The 26,786-nt window shown below is 41.1% G+C and overlaps 1 protein-coding gene across 7 annotated transcripts in view; it reads right to left on the reverse strand.

The window, feature by feature from the left end:
* Window positions 1–22,842, reverse strand: part of NRCAM (neuronal cell adhesion molecule) — a 323,938-nt gene extending 301,096 nt beyond the window's left edge. For all 7 annotated transcript variants that reach the window (XM_081957440.1, XM_081957439.1, XM_081957441.1 and 4 more), the window contains exon 1: window positions 22,576–22,842. The gene's annotated coding sequence lies outside the window, so the exon portion shown is untranslated. The remainder of the gene's footprint in view (window positions 1–22,575) is intronic.
* Window positions 22,843–26,786: the final 3,944 nt, after the last annotated feature.

The raw sequence follows: 26,786 nt of genomic DNA on the forward strand, positions 1-26,786 counted from the left end.
CTCGCTAAGACAGTTTCACCAAGTCCACCCATTTCTTTTTTAACAATAAAATGTATAATTTTTTTAAAAAGAATATGTCTTTAAAGTTGGGTTTTAGGGTTGAGAAAAAGGTGAAATATTTAGGGGTTTTGTTGACAAATACTGTTTCAAAACAATTACTGTATTTTTCCCACTATAAGATGCTCTGGACCATAAGACGCACCTAGCTTTTGGGGAGGAAAACAAGGAAAAAAAATCTGCCTCTGCAGCAAACAGCCTGATCAGCTTCAGCACAGCCTGATTTAGCACAAGCAGGTGATTGGATTGGTTGGATTGACCTCCCAGAATACTGCCAATCAGCTGTTCCAGGCTGTGGGGATCACTACCGCCCATTGCCGCCTGCCGCTGCCTATAGCCTCTGTGCTCCCCATTTTCAGTTTCTGCATGTCCCATTTTTGGCCTTCACACACACCATTTTCAGCCTCTGTGTGTCCCATTTTCAGCCTGTTTCAGGTGGCAGGGATCTGGGAGGCCAATCTAACTGCCAATCAGTGTTTCGTGCTAAATTAGGCTGTGCTGAAGCTGACCAGGCTGTTTGCTGCAAGGAGGCAAATTATTAGGAGGCAGAGGCCGAAGGGTAAGGGCCAGCAGGTGGGCGGGGATTTGGAATAAATATAAAATAAGGCTCTCTACAAAGTTGCCTCTGGTTGTCACCCCAGGAAGGTTTCTTTAATAAAGAAATGGTGGCAAAACCAAACTGGTTGATGCATGGTAAATTTTTATCTTTTAACTCGGGTGACTCAATATTAAAACCGAGGGAAGAACTTGAATCAGAAGGTTATGTTTGCCATTGGTTTACTTATCAACAACTGAAACAAAGATTTAAACTGAATAAAAAGTGCTCTGGATTTGACTTTGTTAAAAATGAATTGGAAATTTTATTATGTGGATATGATGAACATATTATTGCTAAGAGCTGTAAAATGTTATTTAAATTGAATTTGGAAAATGAATATGTAAAACGTTGTATGATTCAGTGGATTCAAGGAATTTTGGATACAGCATGATGCTTGAACAATGGGAAAATATGTGGACAAAAGGTTTAAAATTTACATTAAATTATAATCTAAAAGAATATTTCTGTAAGATGATGTATCATTGGTATTTAACACAAGTTATCTAAGATGCATAAAGGCATGTCAAATGAATGTTGTAAGTGTAAAAAAAGGGATTTTTTATCATCTATGGTGGACATGTGCTAAAGCAAAAAAAAATGGGAATGTGATTCATATTCTAATACAGAAAATTTTGAAAATGGAGATAAAGATGAAACAATAATTTTTCCTTTTGGGTTTAATGGAAAAAGACTTGGAGTTAGAGAAAAAATTGGAACTTTGTTATTATATATGTTGATAGCAGCAAGACTATGCACAAAATAGGAGACTTCAATTCTTAACATGGACGAACGGTTGCAGAAGTTGATAAGAGTTGGCTGAAATGGCAAAATTGACTATTTTGATTTTTTTTAAAAGAATATAAATATTTTTATTTCCACATCGAGACCACTTCTGAACTTGGTACTTGAAGTGGAAAAGAATGAAACTTTGATTTTGTGTTTTACCGATTAGATTGATAAATCTTATAGAAATGGTTTGTTGGAGCCTTATTTTACTGCAACAGAGAAAGTAGGAAGTCAATGTTTCTTTTTCTTTTTCTTTCTTATCATCCCTTACTTCTCTTCCCTCTCACTGTGTTCCTTTTTACTTCCATATTTTATATCTTATTTTATAACCCAATAAAAATATTAAACTGACAAGATTGTACTGACTTAATTGGCAGCTGCTCTATATTGTCTTTGTTGAAAACATCTAACAAAGTATAATGCTAAACTGAGGTTATCTTTAAAAACCAAAGTACAAATCACTTTGATCACATTTATAGTTTATTTAGATCTAATTCTCTTTTTAAACAACAAAACAAGTGGTGGTGAAATAAAAGCTAAAGTTTACACAGCTGGGATTTCCAGACCATTTCATTCTTCTTCTCAGGATTGCAACATTTGCAGCAAATAGGAACTTCAAGGAAAGAACAGTGGGGAGTGGGGGGCAACAAGTGAACAAATCAGCAATAAATTGATACAACAATTACACTTTACACAATCCCAATTTGTGTTTGGTTTTCATTCTCACAGGGGTGTTTTATTAAAAATGCACTGCTATTTTAAATAAAATTAATATTAAGATCCCCATCTTAGTTTAACTCTACCTAACAGCATAATCCAATGCAAGTTTATTCAGAAGGAAGCCCAACTACATCCAGGGAAGTTTAAACATTAAATGGAGTTAAGTTTAAGATTTCAGCCCCATTTGATTTAAAATGAGCAAATATTGTGGATAAGGACATCTAATTTAATCTTATACATATGGATAGATCTCTCATTTTTCCTGATCCCAATTAGTCATAGTGTTAAATGAGCTATTTTTAGACATTTATACTAAATTTATAAATATTTTAAAATGTTAGCCCTTATCCTCCCAGCACATGCATCAGTGGGAGTTTTTAATAAGAGGGGGACCACCTTTGAGCCTTTAAATGTTGAGAATTCCTGCATGTTCCATAATATTAAAAATGCGAGTTATCTCAACTTAATTAAAACTTGCTAAATTGACCATTTAAAATGCCAATTCTTTTCTGGAGTTATTTTAAGAAACCATCAAATCAAATGGTAAAAAAGCTATTTTCATGTCAAATACAGAACAGCCCTGAAACATAGAAAATAGAAAGCATATCTGAATCTTGTGAAGAAGTGAACTTGGAAGATTTCCTTTTTTTGGGGGGATGAATTTCTATTAAAGAAAAAAAAGTTGTACACAATCGTAGTTTTCTTTTTAGTTATATGTTACGTAAAGAAAAAATCTACCTCATTAACATCTTAATAGTTCGGGATTCGACAGGAAGTTCTCCAGCTGGGAAAACATGGGAGATGTGGGCTCCTAAGAGTCTCACATGAACCCTGTCTGACAAACCATCTCCAAAGATTCTTTTGAATCAGAACCCCCATTGGAGGTGGGGGTGAAGAAGGGCAGTGTCTCATCAGATCAGTATCAAGCAACAGATCTCTCGTGGGTTAGAGATTTGCCTATGAATCGGAGTTGGGGTGGCAGCCTTCATGGCTGACAAGATGTTGGCCTTTTTGTCAAAATAAGTTTGGAACAGACAGAGACAGGGAGAGATAAAAGACGTGGTAAGAGAATTTATCTAACCCACAACTATAAATTAAGCCTGGAAAAGGCAAAGAAATTTTGAGAACATAAATAATGCTGATGGTCAGATAGGGACTTTTTTTCCCTAAAAGAAAAGGAAGAAAAGAAGGTGAAGAAACACCAGCCCCCCCCCCCCCGGAAGTTCTTTGCACTTTCGAACAGAAGAACAGAAAGCAGAGCAGTTACAAAACCACATAATTATAAATGTTAAATTCCAGCTAAAATAATCAAGAAAAAAGCATGTCTTCTTCTGAACCCACTCAATATAAACTCTAATTTGGTCTCGAATATCAAATAGAAACCAAATATTTTGATCTCTTTTTCTCTGATAATAATAATAATAAGTTTAATAATAAGTTTGAATTTATTAGCCGCTCCCTTTCCAAGTAGGACTCGGGGCGGCGTACAATGGGGCATATAAAACACAGAAAATATATAAAACACATAGGCGTACATACAGAACATACATACAGATACACAAACACGGACTCGGAGGAGGTAAACAATTTACATCATATAGACAGTTAAAAGACCCGCATTAAAATACCCCAATTGTAAAAACCCGATATAAAATTAAGATTTAACGTTTAAAATACAATTTAAAAACAGTTAGGAGGAATAAGAATAATTACGATTGAGCCAGGCCAGATAATTGAAAGAGGTGGGTCTTCAGCTGTACACGGAAGGAGCGGAGATCGGAAGTAATCCTGATGTCACGGGGGAGGTCATTCCACAGGGCTGGGCCCACCACAGAGAAGGCTCTGCTCCTGGGTGTCGCCCCCCGGCACTGTTTGGCGGACGGCACCCGGAGAAGTCCCTCTCTGTGTGAGCGAATTGGTCGTAGGGATGTGTGGGGCAGGATGCGATCCTGCATATAACTAGGCCCTGTGCCATGAAGCGCTTTAAAGATCATAATCAAAACCTTGAAACGCACTCGGTAGACCACAGGAAGCCAGTGCAGCTCGCGCAGGAGAGGTGTTACAGGGGAGTACCTAGTCCTCCCCATAATCACCCGCGCGGCCGCGTTCTGGATAACCTAACCTTGACTGTATGGGAAGTTTTAATTAACCAACTACCATAAATCAGAAGTTGCAAGAGCAGAAGGCAAAAGAGACACTTTATAAATTTGTTCTAATTGATATGTTTTAGGCAGCTGTGGCTGATCGGAGACAGAAGGTGACAGGAGAAAGAATTATTACAGAGGTAAGAACTGGAAAATCTAAGGGTTTTTTTCTTTTCTTTCTCCTCCCTCCTTCGTCTTTTTATTTTACTGCAAAAGATTAAGATGGCCCTGGCTTCACTTCCGGCCCCACAGTAGCTAAAACGTAAGGTGGACCAGAACCTCAAAACAAGACTTTGTATAACTAACTGCAATCTTGGAACTGGATATTAAGGAAGAACAAAAGTCCAAGATGACTCCCATTGTTCTCCCCTACAGCAGTGGAAGTAGACCCTCTGTTTATATAGCCTAGAACTGTGTTGGCCTTTTTGGCAGCTGCTGCACACTGCTGGCTCATATTTAAATGGTTGTCCACTAGGACTACAAGATCCCTCTCACAATTGCTACTATTGAGCAAGGTACCACCTATACTGTATCTGTGCATTTTGTTTTTCTTGCCTAAATGTAGAACCCTACTCTTTTCACCATATTTTATTAAATAGTGCCCAATGTTCAAGTTTGTCAAGATCCTTCTGTATCTTAAGCCTGTCTTCTGGAGTGTTGGCTATTCCTGCCAGCTTGGTGTCATCTGCAAATTTGATGAGTTCCCCATTTATTCCCTCATCCAAATCATTGATGAAGATGTTGAAGAGTACTGGGCCTAAAACAGAGGCTTGGGGCACTCCACTGCATACATCCCTCCATGTAGATGCAGTTCTATTGAGGACTACACGTTGAATGTGGTTGGTCAGCCAGTTACAAATCCATCTGGTGGTGATGCTGTCTAATCCACATTCTTCTACATTATTTAGTAGTAGGTTATGGTCTACCTTATCAAATGCCTTACTGAAGTCCAAGTAAACTATAGCGACGGCATTCCTCTGATCCACTAATTTTGTCACTGTCAAAGAATGCAATAAGATTAGTCTGGCATGATCTGTTTTTGACAAACCCATGTTGGCTTTTGGCTATTACTTTGTTTACTTCTAGGAGTTCGCTAATTTGATGCTTGATTGTCTTTTCCAGAATCTTTCCTGGATTGAGGTCGGGCTGATAGGTCTGTAGTTTCCTGGATCTATTTTTTTCCTTTTTTGAAGATGGCTCTTTGCCAGTCCTCTGGTGTTCACTGGTGCTCCAGGATCTCTGAAAGATAAAGTTCAGTGGTTCTGAGATCTCATCTGCCAGTTCCTTCAGAACCCTGGGGTGTAATTCATCCGGTCTGGTGATTTGAACTCGTCTAGGGTAGACAGGCGCTCACTTATCATTTTCTTTCTATTTCAACTTTTGTTCCTAATCTGATTTCTGTGGTGCTGTTTTTGATAGGTTGGACTGTTTTATCCCTTTGTGTAAAGACAGATGCAGAAAATGAGTTAAATAGTTCTGCTTTCTCCCTGTTGCTTGTCACCTTCTTGCCACTTTCTCCCAGCAATGGACCAATTGGTTCCTTAACTTTTTTCTTGTTTTTAACATGTTGGAAGAAGCTTTTTTTGTTATTTTTTTACTTTTGTGGCAAGCCTTTCTTCATTTTGAGTTTTAGCTTTCCTCATTTCATCTTTACAGGCTCGGGCTTTTTGCTGATATTCCGCCTTAGTTATGTCCCCCCCTTTCCACTTTTTATACTTATCTTTTTTATCTTTCAATTTGTCAGAGAGTTCTTTATGCAGCCATGCTGGTTTCTTTTGGGAGCTGTTATTTTTCTTCTTTATTGGTATTGTGCTAGACTGGGTGTCAGCCTCTGCTTTGCTGCTTGCTTTCGGCTGCCATTGAAATGGGGAGGGGGGGAGATAATATGGCATTTGGGAGGGGAAGCTTAAGCACAGGAGTGAATGAAGAAGGGAGTGATTTTCTCACCATCTACTGCACATGCTGCAGATAGTGGAATTGCCGCCAAGGCCAACCGTCCAACCGATAGTGGAATTGCCGCCAAGGCCAACCGTCCAACTGATAGTGGAATTGCCGTCCAAGGCCAACCGTCCAACCTGATGATGGGTTTTGAAGCTGCAACCCACATGACACCTGTGGGGTGTGCGGATTGGACTGGGGGTTGGAGTTACTAGGGGGAGGGAGTTGGGTCACATATTGATATCTATGATTACGCGCACTTTTGCCTCAGATCTTACTTTGCTAGCTGCTTTCTACTCATAACCAGTAAAAGTACTCTTAATTCTGAAAAATGGAGTTGAATGGTTTCTTTCTTGGTTACTGATGGAGGCTGCCCTGACATTAAGCAAGATCTCAGTTTCGCATTCAACCTGGAGTTAACACCTTCCAAGGGGAGTGCAATAAAATCTCAAACTTCAAAAGAATGTCCCACCCAGGCAGCGACCAGGAGGAAGATGTGGGAGCAACTGCATCCTCTTGCCTTCTGGAAACAGAGCGAATGGCTGGACTACACTTGGAAGAACGATCCGTTTGCCCCAGATGGACATTGGAAGTGGGGGAGAAGTATGATCCCGAGGAAACTCCGTTTGGCATCACCACAAGGAGGCAGAGGCGACCAGCCGCTGAGTGGCAGGAGGTCAAGGAGGAGAACCTTATGTCTCAGGCCACGAAACTCTTCAAAGAGGCATGGGAGAGGTGACGTTTACGTGAGAGTGGTTCTGAAAGAGATGATCTTCTCCCAGAAACAGAGGAGAGAATTGCAGAGGGTCTGTTCTGCCCGAGAGAGACTGGGGCCGCAGATGGGGGTGATGAACAGGATGAACGAGCCCCAACCCCAGTAGCAGCGGCTGCCAGAGCCATCTCAAGAGGGGGAGGGAATCCCCGCAGATGCCGGATGGCCAAAGTTCCTCCACTTGGAATGAAATTTGGTGGGGAGGCAAAAGATTTAGGATTTTTTCTAGTTGAAGTGTGGAATTACATGCGTCAGTTTGGTGAGGATTTGCCTACAGAAGAAGCCAAGGTAAGAATTGTTACCCTGGCATTAGAAGATAGAGCGGCTGCTTGGATGGTTGCTCTGCATAACGCTAATTCCCCCCTACTGAGAGATTACAATTGGTTTATGGCTGCCCTGAGGAAACGCTTTGATGATCCTCTCACAGAGCAAAAAGCCAGAACTAAATTTAAAACCCTCACCCAGGCTAATAGGCCAGTTGCTGAATATACACAAGAATTTTGTGAATTGTCTGTTTATATGAGGGGTTGGTCCCAACAAGCCTTGTTGGATGGCTTCATGGATGGTTTAAACAAAGATATATACCAGAACTGTGTAAACAGGGGGGGGGGCGCACATTGCAACACTGGTATGAATTGGCAGCGGATGTAGAAATTGATTTGGCCCGAGACAAGTACCGTGATGACAGTGAAAAAGAGAAGGCTACTCCCCCCCCCCAAGGCCCTCCAAAGAGTTCCAAAAGGAGGGAAAAGTTGGTCTACTAGCAAGATGGGACCAAAACCTACTACTGGGGGAGAGAGAAAACCAGACAAACAACCCGGGAAAAGAAGGGAAACCGCCATTATAAGGGGTGGAGCCGACTACGCAGTTCCATCCCACACTAAGGGTGGGGGAACCATCCTCCTCATCGGAAGAAAGTGAAACCGAATCTGATGACACATGTCTGATAAGTTCCCATCGGGCCCCATGACTATCCCAGTAGAACTAAAAGTGCCCTCTACTGGAGCGCATGAAAAAATGCTGGCCCTCTTAGATTCAGGATGCACACCTTGCATCGTTAGTCCTGAGGTGGTGGAAAAACTGGAGCTGAAATTGAGAACTTTAAAAGTCCCCATTGCTTTTTGCCAGCTGGGGGGAGCCCTGCCCATTTTGTAACTGAGCCAATAGACATGTGGATGGGAACTCACCAAGAAACTATAAGTTTTATTGTCACCCCAGGAATGGATCGGCTTCTCATACTAGGATTACCTTGGTTACGGAAGTGGAACCAACACATCAATTGGCGGAAAGGGTGGTTGCGCATCCGATCCACAACACCTCCTGAGGATGAGGGGGGGCTCCAAAGCCCATTAACGCTAAACCTAACCTAGTGGCCACAGGACAAGAAAAAATTGGGGAGGAGGAAATCCCAAAAGAATATTGGGACCTAAAGGATGTTTTCAGTGAGAAATCCTCTGATAAGTTATCCTCTCACCGTGCAACAGATTGCAGTATTGATATTCTCCCAGGGGGGAAACTTCCAAAACCCCAAATCTACTCAATGACCCCCCATGAAATGGATGAATTACGGAAATTTATTGATAAAAATTTACGAAGGGGGTTTATTGAACCGGCCAGGCCCCGAGTGGCTGCTCCAGTGCTGTTTAGAGAAAAAAAAAGATGGCTCTCTTCACCTCTGTGTGAATTATAAGAACTTAAATGCGGTGTCTGTACACAATGTTTACCCCCTCCCTCTAATGAAGGACATGTTGGCCCATTTGGGTAAAGTGAGGATTTTCACAAAATTGGTCTTAAGGGAGGCTTATTACAGAGTCAGGATTAAGAAGGGAGATGAATGGAAAACTGCTTTCAACTGCGCACTTGGTTGTTTTCAATTCCAAGTACTCCCTTTTGGCCTACAGGGGGCACCAGCGGTTTTATTTATTTATTTATTTTTAATTAAAGTTTTTTTATTGTTTTAATTAAACACACACACACATACACAAAACATTCATCATTACATCTTCCAGAAAGCATGTCAATTGGTTACAAATAAATTTCGTGCGTTACTACCACAATCATTCTTTATACTTCATTCATATTGGATTATATATTTTAAATGAAAAATCTTTATATACCATCAATGTACCATCACTCTCATATTTGTTTAAACATGCTTTTATCTAGAATCATTTGTATTTAAAGGACACAACCACATACTGGCATTTGTTAGCTATTTCTATAAATTTCAGGCTTATATCCAATTGCTTTCACCAATGCCAACCCATATAAAATCATTAAACATTATCCATTAACATTTCGTTATTATTATTGTAGTTATCTAACATCTTTATAATAAATCTAGACAAAAATTTATTACTAGAATTTATAAGTACCCAGGAAAGATTACATCTTTATAACAAAATCTAAACAAATATAATTAATAAATCTTTTCCCCAGGTCCCATATTATAGTTTATATCTAAATTGTAGTAAAAATTATAGGTACCCAGAAAGAATTACATCTTCATAACAAAATCCAAACTAAAAAGTATTAATAAAATTGATAAGTCTTTTTCCCAGGTCCCAATTTACAGTTTATATCCAAATTGTTTTCACTAATTAGAGTTGTTATTTCACTATTATTATCATAATGAATTATCTGTTAATGAATAAACATTTTAAAAAGAACAAGAACATTCTATAAGCATCTACAAAATCCTACTTATTAATCACCAAAGATTAACTAAGTTTTTAATTATCAGCATTCATTGTCAACCTGTGTCTATCCAGTAACAAAACACTCATCTCTTTAGCCAGTCGTTGCGTCAATTCTTATTAATTTCTTTATAGTTCTTATAGACTTCTCTCCACACTTTTTTGCTCAAAAAATTTCTCAAGTAGTCTCGTTGTCCTTCAACTGGAATTGACATTAACATATCTTGGATTATCAGACGTCTTTCCAAAGCTGCTTCTCCTCCTAGTTCCATCATCAAATCCATATATTGAGAAGAGGGATAGAGCTCCAAATAATCAAATTCACTTTTCCATATCTTTCCATTTTCACTCATAGGTGCTTCATTAGTAAGTTCATCTATTATCTTGCCTTTATCTTCTATATCTTCTATATCTTTATTCTCTTCTTTAGTTTTGGGAGCTCCAATCTCTTCCACTTTTTCTGCGCATAGCAATAATTTATCCAGCTTCTTTCCAAATCTCTCGAATCCTTCCAATATATTTTGAAGTCCATCCCAAACATCTTGTAAGCTTGGGGTTTTATCATCTGTATATGGATACATATTTCCAAAAGGAGAAAAAAAGATCTAAACTCCACTGCCACTCTCGGCTTCAATATCTCTTTAATGTATAAAAATGCCTTTATTTTGGATTTACTTAAGCACAAATTTTTTCTAGTTTTTTCAGAAGAGGGGGGTTCTATCTTTTCTTTGCCTTTCCTTGCCCAAAATATTTCTCACAGACAAGTTTCCTTTAAAAAAAATTGAAAATACATGTCCAGAATCATTTGGTCAGCAGGTCTCTTTGAACAAAACTTTGTCCTGCCGCTGGAGCAGGATTTTCTCTTGGGCAATCTCTTCCTCATTCTTCTTCAGACACTGTAGAGAGACAGTCCATGTCCTTGAGTTGTTATCAGTTTCCATAAACAAGCTGCAAACCCTCCAACTTCAGTAAAATCAAAAAAGTAAGACAAGGTATACATTGTTTCAGAAGAAAAAAAAAACCAAGCTCTGGCTTCCGAGTGGCAGATTCAACTTTTTCTTATTTGTTTCAGGCTTAAAGAACAAAACAAAAATCTCTAAGTGTCTTTAATAGAATTTAATAAACAGTAGGAGGAAGAGTTGTTAAGATAATAAAAGGGTTTTAGTTCAGCCAAAAAATAAAGTAACAAGAAGTAGAAAAAAAATCAATTCATTCACTTGAGAGGAGAAACAGGAAGCAAACAATCACTTCAATCCACAAAACGTTGTTACATAGAAAAAGAAGAAGAAAAACTTTCTAAGGCAGTCCAATTAAGATAAATTTCGCCGCTTTGTTCTTAGCTTAAAGGACTAATTTATCTTTAAAAAAAGTTTTGGGCAGTCATTCTCAAAGAAAAAAAAATCTCACCCAAGCGACTCACTTTCATTTTCACTGCCTTTCCTCCGGAGCCATCTCCGACTTTGTCAGCCCGGGGGCTGTCTATTTACCACCGATTTGGAGAGCTTCCCTTGGGTCAAACATGGACTTTGCGATATCCCTGTGACCACCAAGGATTTGTCTCCCTTTCACCATCTCTTCGGGATGGCTTAGGTCCATATGGACCGTTACAGCGGCAAAAGAATCAACGGCGGTCTCGGACTATCGAGACCGCACATTGTGTCATCGCAACGCCTGGCTCATTAGTTTATTGAACCGGCCAGGTCCCGAGTGGCTGCTCCAGTGCTGTTTAGAGAAAAAAAAAGATGGCTCTCTTCGCCTCTGTGTGAATTATAAGAACTTAAATGCGGTGTCTGTACACAATATTTACCCCCTCCCTCTGATGAAGGACATGTTGGCCCATTTGGGTAAAGGGAGGATTTTCACAAAATTGGACTTAAGGGAGGCTTATTACAGAGTCAGGATTAAGAAGGGAGATGAATGGAAAACTGCTTTCAACTGCGCACTTGGTTGTTTTCAATCCCAAGTACTCTCTTTTGGCCTACAGGGGGCACCAGCAGTTTTCATGCAACTAATAAATGAAGTTTTGCATGACCACCTATACAAAGGCATGATAGTCTATCTTGATGACATCCTTATTTACACAGAAACACGTGAGGAACACGTGACATTGGTGTGTTCAGTTCTCAAAAAACTGCTTGACGCCAAATTGTCTAAATGTGAATTTCATCAGGAAAAAATTGACTACCTTGGTTATCGCATCTCCCACAATGGCATCGAGATGGACCCAGCTAAAGTCCAAGCCGTTACCGAATGGGCACCCCCCCGCACCCGCAAACAATTGCAGAGTTTCTTGGGATTTGCGAATTTTTATCATCAATTTATTCCATCCTTTGCCAGCACTGCGCTACCCATTACAAATCTCCTAAAGTCAAAAGGCGAGGCCAAACCCAAACCAGGGAAGCCATTAAAATGGACTATGGAATGTCAGGCCGCATTCGAAAAACTAAAGCGACTCTTTGCAGCTGAACCCGTTTTGAAACACCCGGACATGGATGCACCATTTATCGTTCAAGCTGACGCTAGTGATGTGGCGGTGGAAGCAGTATTACTTCAAGCAAACACTGACGGGCACCTGCAGCCTTGCGCTTACACCTCCCGAAAACTGACAGAGACGGAGAGGCGATTGGCTATATGGGAAAAGGAAGCTTTTGCAGTCAGGTGGGCTTTGGTGACCTGGCGACATTTCCTTGAGGGAGCTAAACACCCTTTTGAGGTGTGGACTGATCACAAAAATTTGGAAGCATTAAAGACCCCTCGAAAGCTATCTCCTAAACAATTGCGCTGGGTGCAACATTTCAACCGATTCAATTTCACCCTAAAGTACATCCCTGGAGGGAAGAACTTTATGGCGGATGCATTATCCAGACTCCCACAATACAACAGCTCCAAGTTGAGCATGGTACTTTCCAGTCATCCCAGCAAAAAGTCTTGCTGCTCCAATGGTTACCAGAAGCCAAAGCGACCCTAAGTTGGAGGGTTGGAGTTCATTTGCAAACTCAAGGAAAGCCTTGAGTCCGACTACTGGTTTAAGGAACATTCAGATGAATGTACCATGAAAGATGGACTGGCCTGGATAGGCACTAAATTATATGTTCCTGCAAGCATGAAGTCTTTGGTGTTACAACGAGCCCATGATTCCCGCATAGCAGGGCATTTTGGGTTTGTGAAAACTCTGCATCTCATCAAAAGACAATTTTGGTTGCCCTCTTTGAAAAAAGACATTGAATCATATGTGGCCAGTTGCCCTGTATGTGCTGCTGCTAAGCGACCTCCAGGAAAGCCCCAAGCCTGCTTCAAGGTGTAGCCCATCCTGAATCCCTGTGGAAGGAAATATCAATGGATTTCATTGTCGAATTACCTGAGAGTCAAGGAAATACCGTGGTCTGGCTAGTCACAGACTTGTTCTCTAAACAGGTTCATTTTGTGCCTTGTTCCAAGATCCCTTCAGCTAAGTCCTTAGCTAAATTGTTTATTACACATATATACCGTTTGCATGGAGTGCCGGAGCGAATAATATCAGATAGAGGGGTACAATTCACCTCCGTTTCTGTACGGTTGGAATTGCTGAAGTATCTCAACCGCATTTACCCCGTGTTTCATGTTAACCTTTTGAAACCAGTGCACACCTCCTCTGTTCGGCCACCCATACCGCCGCCTCCTGCCCCTCTTCTCATTGAAGGAGAGCAACATTTTGAGATCAAAGAAATTTTGGATTCCAGGAGACGTAGAAATCAGGTTCAGTATCTGGTCTCCTGGAAACATTTTCCCCCATCCCAAACTGAATGGGTTGATAAGTCCCATGTTAGAGCTCGTAGACTTTTGCGGAAATTCTACTCTACCTATCCCGATAAGCCCTGACTCATATTGCCATACATATGTCTAATCTGTCTTGTTCCTGTTTTCTCTCTACGTTTTTTTTCCAGGGGTGGTGTCCTTTCCTGACGGAGGACCGGATGTCAGCCTCTGCTTTGCTGCTTGCTTTCGGCTGCCATTGAAACGGGGAGGGGGGGAGATAACATGGTATTTGGGAGGGGAAGCTTAAGCACAGGAGTGAGTGAAGAAGGGGGTGATTTTCTCACCATCTACTGCGCATGCTGCAGATAGTGGAATTGCCACCAAGGCCAACCGTCCGGCATACCAACCTGATGATGGGTTTTGAAGCTGCAGCCCACGTGACACCTGTGGGGTGTGCAGATTGGACTGGTGGATGGGGTTACTAGGGGGAGGGAGTTGGGTCACATATTGATATCTATGATTACGTGCGCTTTTGCCTCAGTTAGTGAGAAGTAAGTCCAATATGGCCGATCCCCTTGTTCCCTTCTCTACTTTTTGGGAAACAAAGTTGTCTGCTAGGTTTGTTAGGAACCTGTTAGATCTTCCACTTGGTGCAGAGTTTGTTTCCCAGTTGATGTCAGGGTAGTTAAAATCCCCCATTACTATTGTGGTGTGCTTCCTTCATACCTTAGTTATCTGACTAGCAAAAAGTTCATCTAGTTCCTCTTCTTGGTTGGGTGGCCTGTAGTATAGACCTATGGCAATGTCATTTCCCTCCCCAACCTTTAATATTGACCCAAATGCATTCAAGATAGTTCTCATCATTGTTGTGCTCTATTTCTGTAGAGATGTAGTTATTTCTTATATATAGTGCAACTCCACCTCCTCTTTTATTTGGTCTATTTCTTTTAAATAATTTGAATCCTTCTAGCTGTATGTTCCATTTGTGTGTTTCATCCCACCAAGTTTCTGTAATGGCAACAATATCGTATCTGCCCTCATTTACTTGAATTTCTAAGCATTAAGCAATTAATTGAATTAAGCAAATGTTGAAATATATGGAATATGGATAAACATGATATTGATATTGATGTGGGGAGGTTGTGAAAAACATGACAATAAAATAGAGTTGCTAACTGGTTGAAGATAATAATGGAAAAACAACTAAACAAAGCCCAAAATATATGGAAAGTGGATAAATATGAAACTGACATGGGGAGGTTGTAAAGCAGAGGTTTGCCATTCACTTTTATACATGATAATTAAACTGAGTGGCAAATTGACTGGAAACAACAACAGAAGGACAACTAAGCATAAGTTAAAATATATGAAACATTGATATACAGTACATAGAACTTTTAAGATATTGAAATAAAGCAAGATGTTTACCGTTTGTTATTCTATACAATAGATTAAGGGAATTGAAATGAATATTGAACAATGAGGTTTACCATTCATAGACAACTAAAGGTAATCTAATCCAAGACATGGAAAAATTAGAGAGGGTACATGAAATACACTTATAGTATAGTATAATCTTTTTTTTAATAAAATTTTTATTGGTTTTTATACATATATGGGGAAAAGGTAAGGGGATATACAAAACATTTTGGCAGCTCCCACACTAGTGATAGTAATCCATCCAAAACTCACAATTTTTACAATCTTAAAAACAAAATATAAAAGACAAGCAGAAAGCCAGGTCTTATTCTACATTGTCAACCATGTGTTCATTCGTTTTCCTTTGTCACTTTCTAGAGTGTCCCAATTGCTATTATTTCAAATACTTTTATTTTTGTGATCTGAGCCTTTTCAATACTGCTCCTTCCTCCCTATCCCCAGAGGAAACCTCAGCCACCCACTCCTTCTTGTCTTGCACCTTACTGTCCCTTCCACTACCTTCACTTTGTTCGTCCTCTGGGAGGGAAAATATTTTTTTATAAAGGCTTCCGCTTCTTGCACTGTATTAATTCTAATCCTGTTTCCCTCCCAGAAGATCAACATTCCCTCTGGCAACAACCATCTAAACCAAATTCCTTTATTGTATAGTTTCTTTGATAAGGAGGAATACTTCCTCCTTCTCTCTCTTATCTTTTTTGGAATCTGCTTAATGATGGTGATTGTACTCATGATATCCTTAAGGTCTTCATTTTCTGTCTCTGGTAGGTTCTGGAATCTAAGAAAAAAGGACATTCTTTCAAATTCTATTTTTGCCAAAAAGTTTTCCAAATCTGCATTTCCCTTCCGGATTGTTTTAATTTCTTCCCCCAGCCCAGCTGCTACCTCATCCAACACCACAATTTTCTGTTTATTTTCTTCAATATGATGTTTAACATCTCTGAGTTCCTCTTTGAACTCTGTCATTTCTTTTTTTAGTTCATTTTGAGCCCTCATAAGTTCTTGAAACATTTGAGAAACAGATAGTTCTTTTGGTCCTTCTCCAGCCCCCTCTTGCTGTAACAGTGAGGTAATTTTTGTTTGTTGCATACTGTGACTGGAAGAGGCAGATGGGGGGGGGGACGAAAATGACTTGCCCGTCGGTGGTTTCTTAGGCCCCATTTGTTTAAAATTCAGAGATGTGAATCTTTTCCCAGAAAGATGGCGTCTGAGGATTTTGCAGCTGTGCTGATCCCAAATACAAAGCCAATAGCAACAGTTCACAGTTCCAAGGCAGAGGCAAACCAAAAGGAGGGGGTCGAATATTCAAAGTTCAGAAGAGCCACGTAGCAGGGAGGAGTCTCGGTTTCCCTCAGAGAGAGTAATAAGGCAGCTCCAAAAGGGATTTTTGTTTTTTGTTCTTGCTTTTTTTTGAAGGTAGTTTCAAAGGGCAGACTTCATTTATAAGTAGAAAAACAAAGAAGGGCGGGTGCCATTTTGGCTCCTCCTTCCACAGGGAGAAAGAAAGCAGAAATCTCTGTCAAAACTTTTAAAGGAAAAATGGCTCATCAGTCATTTCTAGCAGTTGTTCACGATCTTTCTCAGTTAACTAGTTCCAGTGACGAGTCATCCTTTGTTCTCTCTCTTCAAGAGATATCGTTCAAATGCTGCTTAATCCAAGGGGGGGTAGGAAAGAGAAACACCCCCCTCTAATCTCCATTCAAATAGGCTGAACACAAAACTTACAGAGGTCTGCTGCTTTTCTGCTGCTTTTCTTTCAAACGATCAAAGAGTTCAGGATGGATCCCCCACCACCAGGATCCAGCCGCGCTTCTCCAGGTACACTCTTTCCTCCGAAACCATTCGGCAAAGGGTTGGACAGCTCAATGCTGTCCCTCGCCCCCCCCCCCACTCCCCGGCTCCTAGGCAAAGCTGAAAAACACCCCCGCCAGCTGCCACCAATTCCGGGGGGCCTCAGCAAGCCGCCCTTCAGCAGAGGACCCCTCCAGAGCCCCCTGTGCTCCTTATGGAGCCAGCCGGGGAGACAAGCGGCGAACAACACGTCCGTCGCCGTCAGGAACCAGAAGTCATCCTAGTATAGTATAATCTTTATTGTCATTGTACTTAAATACAACAAAATTGGTTATAATGGGAAACTATTGAGATTTAAAGGCAGAATCACAAACTGGGGGGCGTGTAAGGATGTATAGTTATATAAAGATAACAATGAGAATAGCTGGGAATTGTAACCAGGTCCACATCTCGACCAAAATTAGGCTGGGTGGGAAGTACAATGACTATATATGTATACTTTTTTGTTCTATTTTTCTATTTTTTAAAGGAGGAGAATATATGTTTAAAATTAAATATGTATATTAAAAAGGAACTATACATACCATCAACATAAAATGGAGCTTGCTCAGAAGCTGAAATGCACCAAACAAATGAGATGAAGAGTGGGAAGAAAAGGAGAGAGGTAAGGGAAGGAGAAAGGGATAGGACAGAGGATAGGAGGGGGGAAGAGGAGGAGAGAAATGAGCAGTGGAAAGGGAAAAGAGGAGTAGGAGAGAGGAAGGGGAAGTAGAGAAAGGAAGGAGGACAGAGAGGAGGAGGTTGGGAGGGGGATGAAAGAGGGAGAAGAAAGTGAACGCACAAATGTAGTGTATGGAGAGCAGAAGAGCCAATAACTGGTTTTTTTTCTTTTTCTTTTGGGGAGTTGATGGTAAGATGAATTGATGTAAACATTTAATAATACAATACAATGTTGGCTATGTAATAGTATACATGTGATTGTATGTTATGAAAATGAAAAATAAAAAACTTTATGGAAAAAAAATCTTACTAGTTCTTGGTTGGATATCAAAAACAGAGTAAGACTCAAACAAAGCAAAGGTAAGCATCAAACCCCCAAAAGTATAATAATATCCATTATTACCAGTAATTCATTGACATTCAAGATTAATTGGTTTAGTAGTTAAGGTGCTGGTCTAGGAACCAGAAACTGTCAGTCCTCATCCCGTTTTATGCATGAAAACTGGCTCGGTGACTTTATATCTCAGCCCAACCCAGGGCTGTTGTTGTGCTGCCTTGAGTTATTTTTAAACAATAATAAAGGCAGAATAAAAATCAAGTAAATCAAGTAATAAATAAATTATGTCCCTATTTTATACTCTGTATCCTATCACAATGCTTCTCAATCTCAGCAACTTGAAGACATAGAAACATTAACTGCCAGAATTCCACAACCATATACGTTGGGTAAGTCTAGAAGTAGAAATGCACACAATTTAAAATTGCTAAGGTTGTAAAACAATGCCCATTATATTGATAAGGCAGAATGGATAAGAATGTAGGTACTATAACAGTCTGAAACAAAAACATCTGATTGTGTCAATGGACACAAGGCTAAGGCTAAGCCACATCTCAATACTTGCTACACTTGCCATATTTCTTGTCAAATAGCTAGATGTTAATTATAATGCTCTATCATAAACTAAATCCATGCCTATGATGTTATGTTCATGTATCTTTGAAAACTGTAATAGAAACAAAAATGTCAATTCAGTAAATGCACTCAGCACTCAAGCTAAATTTTCATTCAAATTTCTACTTAAGACTTGAATTCCTTTTCAGTGCTCTTTAACCCAGCTCTACTCCCTCCTTCATTGAAAAGGGCAAAGACAACAGCCCAGCAAGTGAGACAGGGAAAACAGACTTCTTTTGTTCACTTTTTTCCTTTCAGTTTTCTATTGAGGTAAATAAGTGAAAAGCTCAGTCAGCCTTTAGTGGTTCTGAAGAAAGCAATGCAGCTAGCCTAAATGTATGCCCACATCAACATAGAACAGTGTTATGAAGCTTGAAAGACATCATGTTAGCCTTGCAAAGAAAACTTTTCAAGGTTAATTGATAAAGTGGTATTTACACACATATTATCAGTATTAATCATATTTGATGAAAACAAATTTTATTTTAAATTACATCTTCTGGTAGGTAGAGGGATAGAGAGAGGGTGGGGATTTGAAACTGAACAATTGATAGGTTTTGAACTACAAGGAAACTGGTGGCAGTGTGCAAACAATATTTTCAAATGAACCAAAGCATAATGGGTATGCACATTTGTTGCATAGAGGTATGGGTCATGCAAGCTTTAACGTATTACAGAAAATGACTGATCTGGCTGTAGGTTTGAATGTAAAAGATTGTGGGGCTTATTTTTGGAAGTAGGGCTTGTATTAGAAGCTTCTAAAAATCATGCTAGGGCTAATTTTCTGCTTGGGTCTTATTTTCAGAAAAACACAGTATGGTTAAATTGTGTTAAGATATTTAATAGTTGGAAAGTTGGACAATGAGTAAGAACACACAGTATAGCTAATTGGTTAAAGAGAGCTGGCTACTGTATGAGGGAATCTTAGCTGTGATTGGTTGCTGAATGTAAAGGGGGAGTTTCCTTGTTTCCCGTATTTTTCCTGTGTGCTGTGTGTGCTCTCTGTAATTTGCCTCCTGATGTTGTGTTGATTTACCTGATGATTCTCCTGTTTGCTACTTATTTATTGTAAATATATTTATTTATATAAAACCATAAGTTCTTGTCAGCGTTTCTGACTCCGTTTGGACACCGGCTGCGCAATTCCCTGACAGGTTATGGGCCCAAAAGCAGTCTGAAACATCAGTAGTATTTTTCTGAGGTAAGAGTTTCTTTGTGACCCTTAGGGAGGTTGAGATCTATTGGCCGGTAAAGACAGCACAATGCTATGTTACAGGAATGGGAGGAGGATTTTCTGTGGCTCATTTTAATGAGACAAATTATTTCTCATGGAGCCTAAAGATCGAGATGTTTCTGGAAAGGGATTATCGGTGAACAGTTGTAAGCAATCCTCCAAATCTCAATATGGAGGAGCAAAGACAAAATGAAAAAGCACTAGCCAGCATAATTTTGTGCTTGGAAGACAGTTAGGCAATACATGTATGTGGGCTTACATCTGTTAGAGAATGGTGGCTAGCCTTACACAGAATTTATATAAAGGAGACTTCAAGCAGCAAAGTTACTCTCAGAAAATTTTATAGAGCAAGGCTACAGTCTGGAGAAGGTGTGTCAGATCACCTCCAGTTTATGAGGGAAACCTTCCTTGAATTAGAAAAGTGAGGAATTCTATTTTCAGAAGAACACAAGAGTAAATATTAAACTTAGTCCCTTAATGATACATGGGACTTGTTAGTAACAAGCCTTGAGTCCATGAGTGAGAGTAATTTAACTATGAACTATGCGATTGGGAGAATTCTGAACGAACAGAAAAGACTAGAAAGAGGCAATAGTAATTTGCACCTATATCAGAAAAGAACTGTTTTCAAGCTAGATAACAAGGTAGGAGATAAAGTTTGTGTAGTGAAATGCTGCTTTGCATGTGGATCCACTCAGCATATCTGCAAAAATTGTCCAGTAAGATTCAAGCAAGAAAGAGAAAGCAAAGAGACAGAAGGAAGAAGACACCCTGATTTCTGTGGTGAAGGCAAACTACAAAGACACTGAAGACATTTAGTTTTTGGACAGTGGGAAAAGTGAGCATATTGTAAATAACCCAAAACTTTTTTTCTAGTCTGGAACCAGCTGCCCAGGAATCAGAGGTGGGTTCCTGCCAGTTCTAACCTCTTCTATAGAAGAGGTTCCACAAATCTACAGTGCCGTTTAGAACCGGTTCCAGCTCCCTCCCCCCGCCCATCCGCACATCATCAAGATGAAGAGCGAGAGGAGAAATTCTGGGAGTTGAAGTCAATAGGTCTTAAAGCTGTCAAGTTTAAACACCCCTGGGTTTTTTTTTTCTAAAGAGTTAGGGGTGCAAGGGTTTTGTAACTTGACAGCTTTAAGACTTGCGTGCTTCAAATGCCAGAGTTTCTGAGCCAACACTTTGGTTGCTAAGCAAGAGCGTTGTTAAGTGAGTTTCACCACATTTTACAAGTTGGCCATGCCCACCCAGTCACATGAGACTGCCAAGCCACTCCCACCCAGTCACATTACCAGCAAGCCACTCCCACAAAGCAGGCCACACCTAAAAAAATTTGAAACCCACCACTGCCAGGAATATATACTCCTGGCAAATGGTAATAATTCTTTTGTGCAAGGGCAAGGAACTGTATATGTACCATGTATTGGTAAATCATTTGATAACGTTTTATGTATACCAGAGTTAGATCACAATTTGTGAGTGTGTCTTGCTGAGGGTATAAGGTAATTTTTACATGTAAGATCATAAAGAATAACAAGATGTGTGAACAAAGTTTGAAAATGAACAATTTACAAGGAAACTGGTGACAGGGTGCAAACAATACTTTCAAATGAACCAAAGCATAATGGGTGTGTACATTTGTTGTGCAGAAGTCTGGGTCATGCAAACTTTAGCATATTACAGAAAAGGCCTGATCCAGCTGTAGGTTTGAATGTAAAAGATTGTGACAATTATTTGGATTGTGCTATTTGCAAAGAAGCCAAATCAAAAGTATACCCTGTCAGCAAAGTAGGGAAAGAAAATCAAAGATTTTTTCAGTTAGTGCATGCTGATTTAATTGGCCCTCTACCCCCTTAAACTAGATTACTCTAGATATGGATTTTGCTATTTACTAAAAAGCAAAACTGAAGTGTTTCAACAATTTAAACAAGGGTTAATTTTTGTACAGAGAATATAATCAAAGGGTATGTCAGCTACAAAGGAACAACAAGGCACCACCCAATCTCAGACTCCCACTTTCAACTGCAACCAGCACATTTGCCTGCTACTTATTTTGTCACCACATGTTATTAATGCAATAACTGCAGTCATTTGCTCAAAAAGAACTCACACCTGTAGCATTTCAGGGCTTGTGCCAGAGCAGGTTGAGCCAGACACCCAAACTTGAGCCCAGCTCTGAATGCTAAAAAGGATGGGCTGATGTTGCTGCTGTGCCAAGCCTGGCTGTCATTATATGAATGTGCACAACTGAGGCACACCCGCACAGCAAAAGAAAGGAAGAGGGATATTACTCTACCATTAGGACTCCAGTTCATGACAGAAACACTAGGCCTTTAGATGACATGAGCTTCAGTTGCTACAACCGCAAGCCCCGATTGAAAACCAGAGATTCAATGCCGTGTATCATCAAAACACCTCAGACCAAAAAGGGAAATCCAGAGTCAAAAGGAGGCAGGCAGACATTGTGGCAGTAAGGAGATGAAGGAAGACATGCCTCGATTTCTTCTTTCTCGGTCTATCGCTCCCCTCCAGGCATGATGATTTTTGCACAGGATTGGGCTTGCATTGGGACCTTTCTAGTTTCCCTTTAAGACCCCATCACGACTAGTATAGGTGAACATAATTCGCCTGCTGCCTCTTGAAAAGGCAGGTGGAACTTGGAAACGGCTCTCCCTCCTTACCGCCTGGCTTCTAGCGGGTGGATCCCAGGCGCTGAGTCTGTCCCCACAAAACGGCGGCTGCCGGTTGCCATGGGGAGCTGCGAGCGAAGATTAGCTCGCAGTCCTTGCTGCCGGAGCAGCTACTCAGCCCCGGGTCTCCTAGAGTGTTTCTAGGCGATCGAACCGACTGGGTGTAGAGATAGCGGCCGATGACAGCCCCGCTCCGCCCCGCATCTCAGCTCGTATAAAACTACTGCTGGGAAGGAGCGCAGACGACATTCCTCCACCTCCCCCCCCCCTCGCCCCGATGCTAAGAGACATTCAACACTCACAGCCACAGCCTCTGGTTGCAGAGCACGATGCCGTATCGATAGAAAGCGCCTCCTCCTTTGCTGGGGAAAACCGCTGGTTCTCGCGCAAACTCCCACACCAGCTTAATAGCGAAAGGCTCGCTCGAGCAAAGCAAGGCGACACAAAAGCAAAGCCAGCAGACGCACTCTTGTGCTCCCGAGCCTATCGCCTCTCCATTTCGACTGAGGCAGCCCAGCGCGCGCCCGCCTGAAGTAAATAGGCGGGGGGGGGGGGTGCGCCTGCGAGGTTCGTCCTCCTCAGGCACCACGCGTGTCGTGTTCTCGTCGGCCGGTCAGGCTTTCGGCCACACCTTGTGACGGGGTACGCACTCTCGCAGAGGCAAGCCCGCCCATCCATCCATCCTCCCAGTCTCTAACCGTGTCAGGAGGAGTTTAGTCGTGCGACGGCGACCGCTGCTGCAGACGCGGCAAGTGGATTGAGCTTTTTTAGCATATTTATGTAATGAATGCAGAAGGCAGAATTTGCGCGCCTACTGTCTCGTTGCAGAGTTATTAGACGGTACTTTTCTCCGGTATGAGGCGGTGGCAGCAAAATGTACGCACTGGTCCTCAACGCACTGCTCAAATTCAGCCCTAGGCTTTTAGCATGAAAATAAGAGATTCCTTGTATCAATTAATTGTTACTGCTTAAAGGTAGTCTGTTGGGTTATTGTGTTGTTTTTTAAATGTTCCAAATAATAAAACTATTTTTCTATGTTTTAAAGCTAAGAAGCCATGAACTCTGATCAACTGTGAAAATAGTCTTGACATTAAAAATGGCCAGGCTAACTTTGAGCCAATGCAAATGTGCCTCCCACATAGATAGCATTGCACACACAATGACTGGACAAGCGTGTTCTCTCTCATACTGTCACTGAATTAGAATGCATGAATTTAAGGCGCATACATTTCTTTCCTGGCTACCTGGGCAGTGAAATGCATTAGACAGTCACATAAGAAACTTCCCTGCACAAGTGCTGGAAATTAGCCTAAAAGTGATTAAAAAACAAAGTAGTTTGGCTTTTACAATCTATTATTGACTAGGAATCTATACACCTGATAATCTTGGTTGCTGTGGTTGCACTCCTCCTAGCTAATGTTTCAATTAAAAAGCCTAGAATTCAATTACTAAATTTTATGCCTAATTATTAAAAGTAAATCCCACTGATTTTAGTTGTTATCAGGTTGAGTGATGATGACTGAATAGACAAATTGACACCATTTTATCCTACCTTTAGTACCTTGATGAAAAAATTAAGGAAAGCTGATCACTGAGAAAATATCTCTTGCTAAGTGAAACAATTGTAAAGTGCATTTTGCCCCATTTTACAACCTTTCTTGCCACAGTTGTTAAGTGAATCACTGCAATTGTTAAGTTAATAACACGGTTGGCAACTGCAATCTGAGAAGCTGAAGGAGGTAAACAGCATTTGAAAAAGTTAGAGAAATTAGTTTAGTTTACTTTATTGTCATTACACCTCATACAACTAAATTAAATGCCATCTTCAGTGTACATCATATAAAAGAAAACTATAAGAATAAAACAGAAACACACATCCTTCACATTCTATGCAATTGAATTGAAAACCCCTGATACTGCATTAATATTGCCACATGGTTTATGCAATGATATTGATGATATTAGCATGTGTTTTAAAAAACTTTACCCAGAAATAATAATCTGTTCACTCTGCCCGATTTTCTGTGCCAGGAGGCTTGCAAAGGCAGAGCTGGGTCTCAGAGGGGCCAGTGACAGAGAGGGGAAACTTGGAGGATAAGGGGGAGGTGTAATCCCCTGCCCCCCCCAAAGGCCCTTCGGAGGCTTCATGAGCTTCCCTGAGGCCCCCGGAGCGCAAAAAAAACGGCCCTATGGGCAAACCAGAAGTTCAGGAACGGACTTCCGGTTTGCTCGGAGGGTCATTTTAACTGCTCCGGAGGCTTCAGGGAAGCGTCCTGAAGGTCCCTCAAGCTTCCGGAGGGCTTCTGGGGGGCGGGGGAGGCTGTTTTTGCCCTCCCCAGGCTTCTATAAAGCCTCTGGAGCCTGGGGAGGGCAAAAAAAGCATGCAAAAATGGGGGGGACACCTGTAGTGCACGCATGCGCACTGGGGGGGGTCGCGCATTGCATTATGGGTGCGGCATGCCCGCACACGACCCCCCTGCACTTCCCCCACTTATGGCAGGCGAGCCAAAAAAGGTTCACCATCGCTGTTCTATCATATGTGGTGGCCATGTCCAACAGCCAAAGAATTCTGGACAAAAATTCAAAAATGGTTAGAAGAAATAATAGAACAAAAAATTGACACGAAGCCTGAGCTGTTTCTTCTAAGAATAATAAAAAATATTAATAAGGATGCCCAATATATAATGCTTCATATAATTATTGCTACCAGAATCTCATTTGCCCAAAGTTGCAAACAAAAAACCATTCCCTCAAATGCAGAAATCATAAATAAGGTGCTAGAATGCACAGAAATGGACGAACTGATGATGGAACTAAGAGATAGAGAGGAAACAGAATACTACAAGATATGGAATAGGTGGTATAATTGGCTTGAAAAGAGATGTAAAATCAGTGCATAAGGAACACATAGTAAACACAATGAAAAGAGATGGCCTATACTTAGAAAACAATAGAGATGGAAATATTGTATATACATGTATATATTGTAAAAATGAGAAAGTGTGTAACAAAGAGGAAAATGTATAAGATAACAGATTGGGAAATGGAAAACCTGAAATCAGAAAAAAGAAATACCGATAACGGAAAGCTGTAAAAATGTAATTGTGATTTTAATGTTTGGAAAATGGCAAATAAAAAAACTCTTTTAAAACAACCTGGAAGAGGAACGGGCAACAGTTCAACTTCAGTTTGTCTGCCCGGTGACTGAGTTATTTTAGAGTCTTTAGCCATGCCTCCCAGGCCTTCAGTGTTCTCAACTCAGTCAAGTCAGGTGTGGCTTTGACACTCAATTATTGAGCAGAGAAAGAGAAATTGTACTTGTCTTGGATTCTTCAAACAGCAGCAACACCAGCTCTGCAAGAGGGAATTATAATAGCAATTCAGTTGTCAAATTGCCTCACGTGGGCTTCGGACAGCAGAGGCTCTTTTGAGGCCTCACACGAGGTTTGTAATTGTCAGCGAGCTTGGAGTTGTCATAAACTGCGCTTTGAAGCCTCAACTCTGTACGGAGCGAAGAACAGCTTTGCAAGAGGGTATTGCAGCAGCTAACAACTTCAGTTAGCAAATCGGCTCAGGGAGAGCTCGCTATGTCGGCTAGAGCTCTGGCCCTTCTTGGCAAGGAGATCGTAGTTGGATCATTGTGGTGGCCACCATTTGTGTGGTTGCCATTTTGGACACTAGTTCGACGCGACCACCATTTTGGATACTCATTCGGCACCAACAGCCATTTTAATGATGATTTGAAGCTGAGGCATTGCGTGGCTCAGTGGAGGAGCAGAGAGAGTGCAACCGCTGCCAGAAGCCTTGCCCAACATTGCCTGACAGCCTCCGGTCTACCACCGAAGCCACGCAACCACCATTTTGTTGCCAGAAAGACAAGCGGCCACCATTTTGTCACCTCGCAGGCCTAAGCTCCTGAATCGTCGTGATACTCTTGGCTGCAGGATCCATCTTTAGCGGTGCCAGCACCAGAGCCCTCAAACAAGGCTGCCTGGGCACTTTCCCCACCCAGCCCCAGGTCTTCCCTATCCAAGTACTCGGTCACAACCTGGTGAGGCTGTGGTTGAGCACTATCCACAGAGTCTGCTGGTACTAGTTCCTGAGGTGGTTAAATGGGGCAACTCTGGTTAGTGGACTACCTGTTTTGCAAGTATAGCTGACCAGCGCAAACCGGCAGAGGAACCTCGCCCAGGACAATCTTTGCTTATACAGTAACCACCACCCCCCAAGAAAAAAGGGACCAAGTCAAAGTCCAAAGGGTCCTCCAAGTTAGGCAGGTCCAAAACATCATCCCACAAGTCCTCAACAGCTTCAGATAGAGATGCCAGCAGAAGATTAAAAGCCTTGGAGAAACAATTTGCCAAGGTGCAGAAAACATTAATGGGCAATCCATCCCCTCCAAGACAGGCCTCTTAAGTTAATCAGGCCAGGGCTGAGGCACAAGATGGGCCTCCTGATAATATCTCTGAATCCAAGGGTTTCCAGGCAGTCTGCTTTGAAGAGGACATTACAC

The sequence above is a fragment of the Natrix helvetica genome (assembly GCF_964273705.1).
Source record: "Natrix helvetica genome assembly, chromosome: 6".
Classification (NCBI taxonomy): domain Eukaryota; kingdom Metazoa; phylum Chordata; class Lepidosauria; order Squamata; family Natricidae; genus Natrix; species Natrix helvetica.